The sequence below is a fragment of the Paramormyrops kingsleyae genome, chromosome 6 (assembly GCF_048594095.1).
Source record: "Paramormyrops kingsleyae isolate MSU_618 chromosome 6, PKINGS_0.4, whole genome shotgun sequence".
Taxonomy (NCBI): Eukaryota; Metazoa; Chordata; class Actinopteri; order Osteoglossiformes; family Mormyridae; genus Paramormyrops; species Paramormyrops kingsleyae.
The window spans coordinates 23,312,918-23,328,732 of record NC_132802.1 but is presented as its reverse complement, the minus strand read 5'-3'; the positions used below and the strand labels follow the sequence as shown (position 1 = coordinate 23,328,732).

Genomic DNA, 15,815 nt, shown 5'->3' with positions numbered 1-15,815 from the left:
TAACATACTAAGAGCTAGAGGCCTATGGATGTGCCTGATCAGTGTTATAGCTGGACAAGACCTTGAGACAAAACAGAAACATACACCAGATTGAGAAGTTTATCACTGCATATTTCTCTCTGATATCATTGGATAATTATTTTAAATAAGCTTCAGTTCAGCATGTTAAATAAGAAAACAATCTGGCTTCCACAAACACCATTTATCTTTACTGGTTTACTGGTGTGAATTTTATTTCATTCTAGTCTGACTTGTTGGTTACAATATACTTTGCAGTAGAACAAATATGAGCTTCTTCTATATCCTTTACTGTTAAATCAAATTAATAGAAAAAAACTGAGTTCAGTTTCAGTTTCACTTAAACATCTAAATAGCGATAGCTGTGCAGTGGCGAAGGCGGTAGCTGCTCCAGGGTGGTGAGATGGACTTCCACATGTATTTTGCATGTTTTATTGTTGGTCTGGTTTCGTCTTGGTACTCTGGCTTCCTCCTGTAGTACAAAAATGTGATGAGGTGAATAGAATGTCTCTGAATTGCCCTTAATATAAGATTTAGAGTGTGTTGCCCGATATAGATTGCCATACTACCCAGGGTACCCCTGCTTAGTGCCCCCTATTTTCAGGATATGCTTCAGACACACCAAGAGCCTGTATTGGTTAAGTGGCACAAAAAAAATAAACACAAAATAACAAATTGAAACGAATCCTGAGCCTTTAATCAGGTTTCTTTAAGGTTGAGAGGGAGTCCGATGGCCGGATGTGGTTTGGCAGCTCATTCCACCATCAGGAACCCAAAAATGAGACCCACTCCATTCCATAAAGAGACACTCTGATATTGTAGGAGAAAAAAAAACTAAAGGTAATGACCGAAAACTAAAAATGTCTCGGTGATAATGTGCTGTCAGTGCCTTCTGACAGGAGATTCAGTTCCAGTTCCAGTTCTGTTTCAATGACATAGGAGATATGTCAGGAATTTCTTTATTCCCATATTGTTTTCACTTTCAGTCAATTAACTTTAATTGCTTTAATGAAGTCCCACATATTAACAGCCATCTGCATTTTTATATAATTAAATATGAATAAGGCAATTATCCAAGAATATGAGGTGTGGTTAAATCCAATTGATTGGGTGAATTTCTCATCCCCTTCTGCTCAGCCAGGACTCATTAATGAACTTCAAGTTATTGCATAAAATTCAATGTAGACCTTATGCTTTAGATGTAAATAGCGGTTTGCTTACGTAACCCTCAGTCTGAGGACTTATTCTAACAGCATTACCAGTATAAAGCTTAAACCTAATTAAGAAACCTTTTACTATTGTCAGAAATGGGAGTTTACTTCAGGAGAACTTAGGCTATAAGGGCATCCAGCCAAACAAGCCTGTCTGTAATGGCCATGCTTAGGTTTCGAAACTGAGCCTGCAGGGTACATATGACTGATCTTCTCCACATATTCCAGGGACTATCTAAAGCACAATGAAGTGCCCCTTTGTCCAGTATGATTACCTGTTTAATAAAATGGCTGCTGACTGTATCTGAAGTATGGACCTGATTCACTGAAAGACCTGAAATCACTGCAAATCCATTCTGTTCTCTGGGAGAAAAAGAAAAAAAAGTAAGTTATAAGTTATCTAATTAGCTCTGTTGTGAATTGCTGGTGCATTAACACTACACATATTTTAGTTGAATTGACAAAGGCATGTAATGTTTTCTGACTGCTATTGTTCCCCCTGCTGCCTCAGTGAATAATGGAAGAAGCAAACAGATTAATGAAGTAAACCCTTCCACATCATGAGGCCACTGCATGGTGTGCAAGGGTTTGAGTGTTTTGACTTACAGTATTATAGATTTTCTGTAAGATTTCTCACATGAGTGTGAGTCAAGAAGCGTGTCATGCCAGATGTGTGACAATTGGCTACCCTGACAATGTCACAGACAATGACAGTGGGCAGTGGTGGCTTAATGGTTAGGAAAGCACACTTGTAGTTAAAGGAGCGTAGGTTCAAATCCCCGACCAGCAAGGCACCACTGAGGTACCGCCCCCAAGCACTGCTCCCTGGGTGCTGAATTAGCTGCCCCCTGCTACAGTATGTCATGACATCACATATGGGTTAAATGCAGAGGGCACATTCTGTTCTGGTGTGCTGTGGTGTGTCATCACTAAATTCTATTTAGTGCGTGTCCCTGACTGTCCTGTAATTTGCTGACTTCCCTGGCTGTGCTGCTGCTGCTATTAAACTGATAGTGGCTGCTAATAAAGTTAGTAACAGCTATTTTAAAATAGCTGTCATATCATTTATTAATATAGCACAACCTGTGCTGCATTGAAAACATACTGCGCCCCCCCTCCCCCCCCCCAAAAAAATAATACATTTGTTTTCGGGAATGTTTGCTGTGTGATGCACTTAATTGTAATCTGATTGCTGGTTAACTTCTTATATTTTGTTGTCAAATAAAATTGTTTTGCTTTTTAAAGGTAATATTTGATATTCTAAAATTTTTTTCCCAAAAATAGTTCCTGAAAAGCGGAGGTTCATCTTATACTCGGGGTAATCTTATAATCAAGTCAATACGGTGCTATTGGCAAATAGGTGGCATTGGAAAATATAGCATATGTAAACTACACAGTTTAGCTCGATTTAATAGTATATTTCATACTTTCGAATGGCCTGTTCTGTCACCTAAGTCTCCAAATTAGTTACTCACCTGAAGGGTTAGAAACGTCATGGCTTTTTCCGACAGCAGTTTTTTCCAAAAGCTGTTTTTATGATAGTTCAGGACCCCTGTATAACAGGAAACCACAGTTTAGCTTGATTCAATAGCATATTTAAAACTTTCCAACAGCCTGTTGTGTCACCCTAAGTCCCAAGATTAGTACTGTTGCTCCTGTTAGTAAGAGCTAGGGCAGAATACAGTATTTTTGCAAGGTGCCTGTACATGCTTTTTAAACAGAAATTATAGTACACACTAAGTCAACAGCAATGCTGCAGTTTTGTTGAAATGTCTCAGAACAGGGCAACTTCCATTCTTTGCAAGAGAAGTATGCATTTACATTTACTTCACATTTACTTCACATTTACAATTTTGCCAGATACTTTTATCCAAAGCAACACACAATTAAGAAAGCATGGACAGCCAGTTCCTGTTAGCAATTAGGTTTAAAGTCCTTGGTCAACGGTGAGATCACTCTGCTGACCATGGGAATTCAGCTGAATGCCTTCCGATGACAGTCACATGTTCTAACCCAGAGAGTGACACGCCTCCCCCAGTTTGCATGCCACTGACTGTATGGAAACTCCTAAAGAAGGCACTCATTCAACAGCCTGGGTATAATGCATAGTCAATTAATAATCAATCATTCAGTGAATTAATTGATTAAATAATGTCAATTAATGTCCCTTGCACAACTATGTCTGACAGCTGAGATTTTTTCATGGGATGATTTGACCACTTATTGAATGCTTTTAATAAATGGGAAGAATGTTTACTGCATTTAGCAGACACTCTTATCCAGAGCAGCTTCCATTTTTCTAAATTCAGGGACAGTCCCCCTGGAGCAAATCAGGGTTACAGGTCTTGCTCAGAGACCCAATGATGGTAGTGCCAGAAGTGGGACTCAAACCCTTACTCTCTTGGCGCAGAGGGAAGCATCCTAACCAGTAGACCACCAACACCAACATGTTAGATCATATATTATGGCCTTCACTCTTTAAGAGTTTGATTTTTGGAAACATTTATTTTGACAACTTAACAAAGAGCACTTGAGATGCAGATGAGCTTTTCATAGAAAGAAGCAATTTTTTTCCCATCTTGACTAATCTAAAATGTATGCAAGGCTGTTAGACATCCCATAAGACTCCTTCTTTGCCGCCCAACAGAACACCATGGAAGTGGCTAACTACGTGCTCATTTTTAAGATAGATTTTCTTATTATTAAAATAAGGCAAACAAAAGACGGCAAGTATAGCATGAAGTTGGCTGGGTCTTTCATTTCACTCCATTAACTTTGTTTATTCTCCCTCCCTGAAGACTCCCCAAGAGGCCACATCAGAGCTGCTCAGAATGCAGGCAATCAGTTCTGAGTATGCGCATAATTCAATTAGTGCCTGTGCCTGACTTTGAAACTCCATTTATGTTTCTCATCAGACTATCAAGGACTAGCACAAAGACATTCTTTTATATATGAAAACTGAAAATTATGAAAAATTATATTTTTTCTTATTTTATATAACAGTTATTTTAATGAGATGTAAAAGTGTTAATAAGTGATTTGGCCAGTTGATTAAAATTAATTTGAGCATTTTTGTCCAAGTAACCCAGAAAAATGAGCACCAATCAAACAAGCCAAGAGAAAAAAAAATATTCGTCTTAATGAGCATCATTATGATTTTGAACGATAACGAGAACATTGCAAGCATCTGTATATACGTATGCTCTACACCTTAGTGTATGAATGTTTAAGAGCATAATGAATTTGCCATAAGCTCTCAGCGGGTTTTGACAGCATGATGCATTTTAAAAAGGATGGAATGACATAGTATTCATGCAGTTACAGCAAAATGATAAAAAAAGAAACAGTTTATATTCATTTATGCTACTATGTGGAAAAGGTCACCATAAATCACAAATCACTTGAGCAAGACTGGCACAGTGTCCATCACGCTTTGTCCCTCTCAGCAGGACTGATCTTGATTAAACGTAAGGTCTTTGGTGAGTTGCAGGCGAATAGAAAAATTAGGAAGGGAGGTGGGATAGCACACTGTCCTGTAGATTTGAAAATGCACAGTGTGTGTCTGTGTGTAGATTTGGCTTATATTACATTGTGGGGACCAAATGTCCCCCACAATTTAATAAAGACCTGTTTTTTTCAGGTCCCCACAAAGATCTGTGAATGCAATCAAAAAAGTAAAAATGTCATTGTATTTTGTTTGGTTACTTATAGTAAAGGCTAGGGCTGCGTAGGGGTTAAGGTTGTCATGTTGGGATAGAGTTTTCCCCATAGAAATGAATGGAGAGTCCCCACAAAGATATAATTACAAACCTGTGTGCGCACACACACACACACACTGTGTAGCTCTAAATATGTATATTAATTGCCTAAACCAATAGGAGTATCATGCAGCTATGCATGCTTATTCCAGATCTGGCTTTATATTATATATTTATACTTCATGAATTCAACATAGACATCCTTTTTTAACTCGTCTGTCCAGAATGTACTTTCTCTGTCATAACCCATAAGCTTATCACTCAGTAGCCTCCAGGCAGATGCCATCCGTATGATCATACCATCTGTTCTAAGGGAAAATAAAGAAGTCGTAAAGTTAGGTAAACTCCCAAGTTATAAAGTCAGGGAATGCGTCAACAGACAGTATTTAAGTGCAACAGTGCAACTGACTAGAGAATTTTATTTTATATTTTGTAATATTATATTTGTACTTAAACACCTGTCCTTGATATTCTTATATAATTATTATTATAAACACTTATGTTCTCCTTCTGTCATTAGTATTTAAATTCCTTTGAAAGTATTTTATATGCCTTGGTTGAAAGAATGTACAACACTTTTGAATTAACTAACAGATTCAGTAAGCAGTTTCCTTATATTTCCAGTGAGTAAAATATAACCAGCAAATATACCATGGTTTGCATAAAGATTTCTTAATGTTATACTTCTTTGTTAGGATTGCTCCCTGTCCTGCCTCCTTCAGAATGTGAGTTCCCTGTTTGGCCAGCCTCCCATTTGTTCTTAGCGCCTAGTGGATTCTCTTGTTCCCCTGGATACTGTTTACCTTAATGGGCTAAGCAGGTGGCTGTACTATCAAGACTCCACTTTTGTTGCGGGTTCGACTATGTTTAGTAATTTACATTTATGGTTCTTGGTTTATTTGTGTGTTGGTGTATATCTGTATGGTTCCTTTTTTTGTTCCTCGTTGATCTTTCAGTTTGTAGTAATCTTAATAACCCTTGTCTCTCCTAGTGTTTGATCCATTGTTCTCTTATTGCCCACACACGTTCCTCTGTTTTTAGTGATTGTTCATTACCCCAACCTGTCTCATTTCAAAACTAATTATCTGTGTATATAAATTCTTATCCATGCTTCAGTCCTTCAGTCGGTCATTGAGTGTGTACTGTACGTGCTAATTGCTGTCTGCCTCTGCTTCCTTTGTGTGTTGTTACATTGTTTCCTCCATTTTCCCCATTGATGTACAGTTAATTTTTGGTTGTCTACCTGCTTGTTTTGACCCCTTGTGGTTCCTTTGTTTTGTAGTTTCCTGTGGCTTTCACTTTTGTTTAGTTTTCTTTGTCTGAGAGCCACAAGATGGATCGTCTTTCCACCATGCCATGAATTATCTATATTTCTGGTCAGATTGTCACGTGAGTCTTAAAACTAGTTAAATTAATGCAAATTAAACAAATAATGCAAAAACATTATCCTTGTTCCTTTATTTGTTGTGGAAAATGACCCTGTGTTACAGTATATATTTGAGTGTGACCTTTGCTGTCAGTAGAAGTTCAGCATTTAACTTCAACTAAATGTTTCCAGTAACTGTTGATTAGTCCTGCATACTTAGAGGAATTTTAGCTCATTCCTTCTTACTGAACATCAGATCACGGATGCTGGTAGACTTCCTCAAATGAGCTGCTCACTTAAGGCTGTGAAATTTTCATACTGTTGCAGCCCTACTTCTCCCATCGAAAACCTTGTTGTTGAAATTTATTTATTGAAAAATTTACATCTATTTGTTTGTCCATAGTGAGAAACTGAGAGCATGGACCCTGTCCCAGGAAGCATGGGTCACATGGCAGCTGATATCCCCAATGGGACGCCATCCATCACAAAGCATGCAGGTGGACACACAATCACAGTGGAAGATTTGAAACACCCGTTCACATAACAGCATGTCCTTGGACTGCGGGAGTAAAATGGAGTACCAAAAGGAAATGATACCCTTGACAACAGAGAAGGATTGGCAGACGTCACAGACACAGACTATAAAGGTGTGAGGCCATACATTTTGCTATAAACAAAAATATGGTTTTGTTTAGGTTTATACTTTTAAATTTTGTTGGTCATTTGAACATTTGATTATTAATATTACAGTCATTTTAAAGGTTCTCTGAAATCATGTTCTTATTGCTCACCGACGCATTCATGACATGTGAATTTGCCCAGAAAAACTTCCCAAGATAAGGTTCTTGTTTTATTTTAACTAGTTGATGCAACTTGACTTGAAAATATGTATTACAGTTGTTGCATGTGCAGGTAAATTGCTGTCAAGAGTTCTCTCAATGTTTTTTTTTAAAAAAAGTAATATTATTTCTCATAGTGAACATGGCCAGTTTGTGCATAATGCATAATGAATTTCATGCTTGTCCAAGTCATTAAATTCTGCTATATTCCTTCCTCCTGCCTCTGCAGAATCCTCCCACAGGGTTAAGAGTGAATAACAGAAGTGATTACACGACCTGCATCATTTATTTTTTTTTCCCAATTTCAGCCTCTGATGTTATCTATAAATATTGATGGTTTCACAGTTATGCTAAGTTTACAGTTATAGCTCTGATACACATAGTTTTATATTCATAAGTGATATTTAGCCCCAGGTTACGTACGAGATCTGTCCCTTAAGTCTGTCTTTAAGTCAGATTTGTAGGTAAGTCAGAACAATAATAATGCAGTACATAATAATAGTAGAAGTAGTAGTAATAATAATAATATAGTACTATACTGTAGCTTGAACTGACAAATTGCAGAAGTTCCTCAGTGTTTTCTTAAGTGTCACAAAGTAGTGCATGCATTCGTTATCACAAATCATTGTATTTAACTCAAATGTTTAATATAATAGGCTTTACGGCAGTCTGTACGTAAGTACAAGTTGTCTGAAAGTCTTATGTTCTTAACCTGAGGACTGCCTGTAATTAAAGTTTCTATTACAAGGCTAGTATACAGGTTACTGTCTAAATATGGAGAATACATTGTAGACTGTAATTGAAAATGCATTGTTGAGAGTTGTAGAAGTACACCATAATTTGCAATTGTATAAACCCAGCTTATATAAAGGAGAGGTGCACTTATTTCACCACAAAGAAGATCAGAGTCACTATCTGTATGCCATAATAGGTTGCCTTCTGATACTCTGTTTTTATGACTGATTGCTCATTTGTTCAACATTGCACAACCAGCAATTTGATTAGGCAATATAGATGAGGAGCTTGCAGACCTGGAGGGGAGCTCATTATATCAGCATGATTGCAAGGTGGGGAAGGAGTCTCATCACAGTTAAAGCTGTGATGGGCAATTGCTAACGTAGCCTTGTTAAGCCCCGTATGTCATGATTCCGAAGAAGCCGCTGGACATTGTGTATAGTTGTGCAAACAGTGCAACTGAAATGTGATCAACGCATGCACAGATATAGGACATAGCAGCCTTGCTGAAGCCATGTGCATCTGTAGGTCTGCAGGAATCTACCAGTGGTGTAGAAGCAGAGAGCTGTCAGAAGCTGCATGCTGCACTGAGGGCAAAATTATTGTGTGCTCCTCTCTCCAATTTATCCTACACCAGACCATGGAGGCTCATTATTTCACCCCAGGTCAGCCTGTTTTTCTCTATGAATTGTGCCTTACTAAGATGGTCCAAGGGGCTCTCGGCCCCCTTCAATTGCAACTTGGCTTCCTGGACGACATTGTCTCAAACGCCGTCTTCTTTTGACTTGCACAATTCTCTGCCATTGCTGGTCGCGAGGGGTGATTCACTTTTCCGAGTCAAAATAAGTGACTGAAGACATCGCAAGTTTGATTGGTAAGCTCATCATATAGCCTACCAGGGTTGTTCAGAATTTATGAATTGGATTTTGAATTGACTTGGCCACACCCGCTAAGATGCTGAATTGGAATGACGGTAAGAAGAATTTAATTCATTTCAGGTCATGAATGGCATTTAATCTAGTAAAACACAAATAATTACAAAACAGATTTACTTCCAAGATGGTAGCTGTATTTATTAACCATTATATATGTACTAGTGAGTGAACTTTATATTTGCATGACTGAAATATAATAATTGTGTAATTGTTTTAGACTCTTGGTTCCTTCAATATGCATTGGTTTAAGTCAGCCCTCTATGTCCTTTTCCATGGACATATATTTATTTATTTTGCATAATTAATTGTTTGTGTGTGTTACCATTTATGAGGAGTCTGCATGCAGTAGCTTTTCCCGTGGGTTGTCTGATGGACAGGGTTGTGATAGGGTTACTTGTATGACTATATGAAGTGCTCTTTCACCATGGTGCACAAAATCACAGTTAAATTATTCACAATTATCTCCAAGTGTGGCATTCATTATGAATAACAGTGACATGCATAGACTTTTTATGCAAGTGTTCCAGCTGGGGAGCATGACCGACGGGTACTTTTTGCTGATGTACATATTCGTGATCGCGTGGTGGGGGGTATGGGCTGTTTATGTTGACATGCTGGGTAATTCATATTGAAATATTAAGTCGTATTGTTAAAGCTGCACTTACACTATGCATATGAATTTATGTGAAATCAATTCCATTTTAATTCTACATCCTTGCATTCAAAGTCAAACTGAGGTTCTGCACCGTATTTTCAACCGATTTATGAATTTATGAATTTTCAGGGTCATTCTCAAGTCAGTTACAAGTGGTGCATATCCCTGTTATGTACTCATGTGGCTATCAGATGATTTAACAACGAGCCCCATTTGCGTAAATTTATAGTCAACATTATAGTTTTATATTGACCTCTTATTATATCATCAGCATTATTACGCTGTTCAAAAATAGTCTGTTTTTGTCATCTATTTTGGCCGATCTCTGTATTCTGTGTGACAGGACAGCAGGCAAAAGTTCAAAGAAAAAACAAGTGGGTCGGAGCGTCTCGTAAGTCTACGATAATTAAATTTAGTTTTGAGTATTGTTCATCATTAATGTGAAAACTAGCAAAGCAAATCACTGGTTAACTCTTTCTACTTATGTGGTATTGCACTTTGCATTGCCAGATCTTGGTACTGTTTATATTTGTGTGAGGTGGTGAGTGAGTTCGGAGATTGTGAGAAAAAATATATATGTTTAATGATTTTTACATCATATTTTATTTATGCCATATAAACTGATTCAAAGGAAATAGCAATGCTCGAAGTGGTCCGGTGCTCATTGGTACAGCAAACCAGCACATCTACATTTAACTCATTGGTGTAATGTCACCTCTGACAGTTTCACTGGCTGGTAAGCTACTATTATTGCCTCTTTCCTGTGCATTCTAACTGGCATCTACATATTTCTAAGCACTTGGAAATACACTGTATGTTAATGTTACAATCCCTAAAATGTACCAGGCTCCAGAAAGAACTCTAACACACCAAAATGCTAACATAAAGCCTTGATTCAAAGATTTAATACCAAACACAACTCAACTTAGAACACAAGGTAAAGAAAGCTGCAGCTCCAAAACAACCCAAAAATAAAAATGGAGATGGAGCCATGGGTCAGACCTATATTTATTCCCATAAACCTAACAACAAGAGACATGTGGTAATGACAAAGTGATCCGCACAAGACTCATTAGCCAAAAGGAATGTAGCTATATAGAAGGGCTACCAATACAAAAAACAAATTCCGTATCCTGTGCTGAAACTGAACTGAACTGTGAACTCAAAGGCAAGGTGTGTAACGAACCATGAGTTTAGTGTACCGTTATGCTCTTACTATTAAGCACTTGTAGTTAGAACTTGTGGCCATGATGCACATATATACATGTGAAACAAAGGACACCCTTTGTGAATTCTAAGGTTTTATGTATCAGGACATAATAAAAAATCATCTGGACTTTAGCACGTCTTAAAATTAGGTAAATATAACTTCAGATGAACAACAGCAAATGTGTCATGACTTATTTAACAAAAACTAAGCCAAAATGCAGAAGCAGTGTGTGACCAATGAAGTACACTCTTACTGCTTCCATAGGAATTAAGGGCGTAAGTGCTGCTAATCAAATGCACTTGATTGATTGATCATCAGTAAGTGTGACTGCCTCGATGAAAGCAGAAGGGGGACCCTGACTGGAATCCCAGGCCACCTCAGAGGACGTACTTACACACTCAGTCATATATTGCCAAGAGATGCCAAGCTTGCCTCACTATTTGTTTTTGGAAATAGAGACCCTGAAGGAAAACCGAGGTGAACACATGGACAACATGCAGCCTCTCAGAGCTGCGCTTAGGATTCATACCTGTGCCCTTGGGGTGTGAGGCTACGGCTTTACCCTCTGAGACCCACTTAGCCAATCGACCAACTGCAGAGTGTACTTTTACGTTAAAAGTCTTCATAAACATAAAACTGTTAATCAAAAAAAAAAATCTCTGCGGTGTGTCTCACTCAATCTCCATAAAAAATATCAATGGCCTCCCAGTGCATTTATATAAAATTTCAGCTAGTTCAAAATGTCAATTATTGAATTACCTGACACACCGATGTAAAGTGACCAACAGATTTAAACTTTAAATAACAATTTTAGACTTTTCAAGAATTACATTCTGTCAGTGGTAGCAATATTCCAGAGTGATTTTGTTGTAAACAGGCATTCCAATATTGTTGGTTTGTAAATGGACATAATGACATCCTTTCATAATTTGGTAAATGCAAACTCACTGGTGACTCATAGGTGAATCCAATCATTATGCTGTCAGTACAGCAGATCCAAAAGAAATTACTGAAGATGCGTGTAAGAACCTTTCAGGAGGAAATTAGCTTATTATAAAAATAAGATGCAAGTGATTAATAAAAACTTCTGTTGCTGTAGTGATAATGGTTGGCTACAAAAATATGTTTACTGCTCATGTGGTAAAAAAAAGCTCAGTTTATTGATGCCAGCTAGAGAGAGCCATATGACACAATACGAGTTTACCTGAATATCTGATTAGCCAAAACGCATCTGAGTAAACAGTCATAAAATAGCCATAAAAACTAGAAAATGTATAACCATAAAAATTTAATACACATATATACAGTAGAATTTTGCAGCACAATATTTGGCACCACTATCCAGCACAGATGTGGGTGGACATTATTTTATACATTTTCTTAATATTATAATTTGTGAGTTTTGATATGTAATGCTTGCTATCCACTGATCCCCCATTTCCTCTGATCTGTTGCCATTTGACTCCAGATGTACACCAGATTTGAATTATTACATCACCAGCCCCGCATATTTACAGTGTGTTTGAAGAAAAAACAACACTTTTATTTATTATTTTCCTATTTATTTGAATGGCTATAATAGGTATATCAATTCATATTTTCCAACAATTATATAAAAATGCTCTGTACTGTAGTTTGAATCAAGCAAATAAATTATAATTTAGAAAATATGCCTATTGAATGAATAGTATTTCAGGTATATCTGATTTCCTTCCATCTGTCAATGATGCATGAATACTTTAAAAAATGAAAAGGTAGAAAAGTTGTACTGAAGACATTTTCAAAGCTCAACCACAGAAAGTGCTGTTACAGTATACAGCTTGGATAATGAAATTCATTCATCCATCCTTTTTCCATAACCTCCAATACAGTGTAGAGTCACTTTAAGCCAATCATAGGAAGCAGAGGGCACTGTACAGACAGGGGACACCTGAGTGAGGTAATAGTCCATCATGGACACATGCAGTGACACGAATAAGGGAAGAATTCAGGGGTACTATAGGACAACCACATTTTGAAAAAGATGGGACACTGTGTACCATGTAAATAAAAATAGGATGCAATGATTCACAAATCATATAAACCCATATTTTGAAAGCCTCTGGGACATCATGGAACAAAACATATGACAAAGGAGACCCCGAACTGCTGAGTACTTGAAATCCTATATCAGGCAAGAATGGGACAACATTTCACTTTCAGAACTGGTCTCCTCAGTTCCAAAACATTTGCAGAGTGTTGTTAAAAGGAGAGGTGATGCAACACAGTGGTAAACATGCCCTTGTCCTAACTTTTTTGAGACATGTTGCCGGCATCAAATTCAAATTGAGCATATTTTTGTCATAAAACAATAAAGTTTCTCTCTTTCAACATTTCATATGTTGTCTTTGTTCTATTTTCAATTAAATATAGGTTTAAATGATTTGCAAATTGCTGCATTCTGTTTTTTTACATTTTATACAGCATCCCAAATTTTTTTTTTCATGAAAGTAGCTAAAGAAAGCCAGACTTTCCTGAAAAAGTCAGACTCAAACTAACGCCATCTCTAAATTTAGTCTCATGTCCTTCCACTAACACAGTTCAGCTTTAACTAATCAAGGTTCATACAATACAGACTTGCATAGTCTCACTTAGTGCGTACACCCTGGGGGTATTCCATGAAAGTAACTAAAGAAAGGCAGACTTTACCGAAAAAGTCAGACTCAACCTAACTCCATCTTTAAACTTAGCCTCATGTCGTTCCACGAACACAGTTCAGTTTTAACTAATCAAGGCTCATTCAAGACAGACTTGCATAGTCTCACTTAGTGGCGCACACCCGCGATATTTAAGAAGCCCAAATAAATGGATGAACGATAGATCGAGGAAATGAGTCGGAAATTGTGTAAAACGAGAGCGGTGTTTTTTTCTGCCGCAGAACAAACGCTGCTGATGGAGCTGTATGAAAAATACAAAGATGTAATCGCTAAAAAAGGCAATAACGTGGCCTTAAATAAAGCCAGGGAGATGACTTGGCAAAGAATTGTAGACAGTCTAAATGTGTAAGTTACCTAAATGTTACAAGTGCCCAGTACAGTGGCACGGTGGTACACTGGTTTTTGCTGTCACCTTACACTGTGAAAGTTCCTTGTTTGATCCCAATAGCCAATGGAGAACCTTCTAGGTTAAGTTCACGTGTCATTCTTACTATATAATGTTATTCTGTATTATTTTATCTCCATAAAATACTTTTAATCGCATCTGTGTGAAATGTTCTGCACAAATAACCATATCTTGTCTTTGCTTCTTACTAATAAACTTTCAAAGTAGACAGTGACTAAACAAAATATAAATATATCTTCCTATTCATATTATTTTAACGGGTTTTGTTTCATTTTCAGCCATTGCATTTCATGTTTGGTACACCTTTATTTTAATTATGCTGGAATTAATTGGAATGCTGAGACGTTATTTTTATAGGCTTTATTATATTTATTACATGACATGAGTAGTGAGAGTGTGGAATTTCGTCCGACGGAACGATCTTTTCCACATGTCAGATGTTCTTTAAGATAACGCTTAAGTAAGTGAGACAGTTAACCTGATCCGGAGCAGACTTGTTCACTCGCCTAAGTTATTATGGCAGCTCAGCAGGGATTCATTTAAGACACGTTGATGGAACAGAAATCCCACATAAATGAGCCAGACTTGTCGAAATAAGTCAGACTTTCCCTTAATCCTGCTTCGTGGTATACCCCCCAGGGTTGTACAATGATAATAATAATAGTAACAATAATAATAAATGTGATTAAATGATGGATGGATGGATTTAAAAGGAAAGTACTAATATACAGTATAACCATATGTCATCTTATTCTTCCCTTGTGGATGTAAAGCAGCCTGCAATCCAGCCTTTATTGTAGTCCTACCCTATTGCTCTTATTAGGAGTGCGGGTCTGAACACTCTCTAATGCCTGGTACAGAACTAATTTTACTCGATATTTCAATGCAAAACAAATAGCACAGGGAAAATTAGCATCACAACCTAGATGTTTTCAGATTGTTTACAAATATAAGTCAGTGTATTTAATGAGAAAAGATTGTGTTGCAACTAAAGGTAAAATGGTATGATCCCTTCAATACAGGTAGTACAAGTATTAAAAATATATTTTTTCATCATTGCCCTTTGCTTTACTTTCACACATCCTAATAGAAGTGAGATTCAATTCTAAGCTGCCCCTTTAGCGCTGCCTACAGTGCGATAAGCCCTTCAGCATTACCTGGAAAAAATGTGAAAACTTCAAGGTGCTTAGTGATGAAATCATAAACGTCCCCCAATGGATGATTTGTGGTCTTGGGCAACAGGAACTAGAACATTGCCACCCTTAACAGTTTTTAATGAGTCTCTCAAGTGGGCTTTATGTTGGCCTTTGGTGGTCATTTGCCAGCTAAACAGAATGATGACAAGGAATACTGATGAATGTGTCTGAACAACCCAGCCCAAGACCTCACAGGAAACCTGTGTGTGTTTCACAGTCACAATACAAAAACATATTGCAATTGATCCATTTATAATTATTATTTAAATAATTTATTAGCATTATCAGCAAGCCAATATAATTTTTCCATCAGTTTTAATTCTTAGTTAATTGTTCAATTATTTACTTTGGATTCACCGTTCCCTTCACCTTTTCCCCTAGCCCTCTAGTATCTTTTCCCTAGTGATCCGAGAACACAGAAAATATCATGCTGGGATCCTCTTGTCACCTCTTCTATGCTTGCTTCTTTATCTCCTGTGTCTGAGTCTTGGCAACAGATAAATACCCTAAGGCTCAGTTTACAAGGACGCTTTATCTGTATAGTTAGAAAATCAGAGTATCATCTATAGCAGGGTCAATAAAATGCAGTTTTATCCAAACATGTATATATTGTCATTGCTAGAAATCTGGCTGAGGATCATGTTTTATTTCAATTTAATTAAATATAAAAATGTATTGTGAAAACTAAATAGAAATGCAGTTTTTGTAACACCTGACCATGGTGTTCACTATCATGTTTTGAGGATTTATGAAATGAGAAGCTTGTCCACTAAATGTATGTTTTCATTGT

The 15,815-nt window shown here is 37.2% G+C and overlaps 1 long non-coding RNA gene across 1 annotated transcript; it reads right to left on the bottom strand.

Annotated features, from left to right (window-relative positions):
- Nucleotides 1-310: 310 nt before the first annotated feature.
- Nucleotides 311-2,891, bottom strand: LOC111842279 (uncharacterized). Its single transcript, XR_002837876.2, has 3 exons — nt 2,705-2,891; nt 1,505-1,592; nt 311-490 (listed from the first exon to the last, which is right to left on the bottom strand). It is a non-coding gene; the product is annotated as an uncharacterized lncRNA (long non-coding RNA).
- Nucleotides 2,892-15,815: the final 12,924 nt, after the last annotated feature.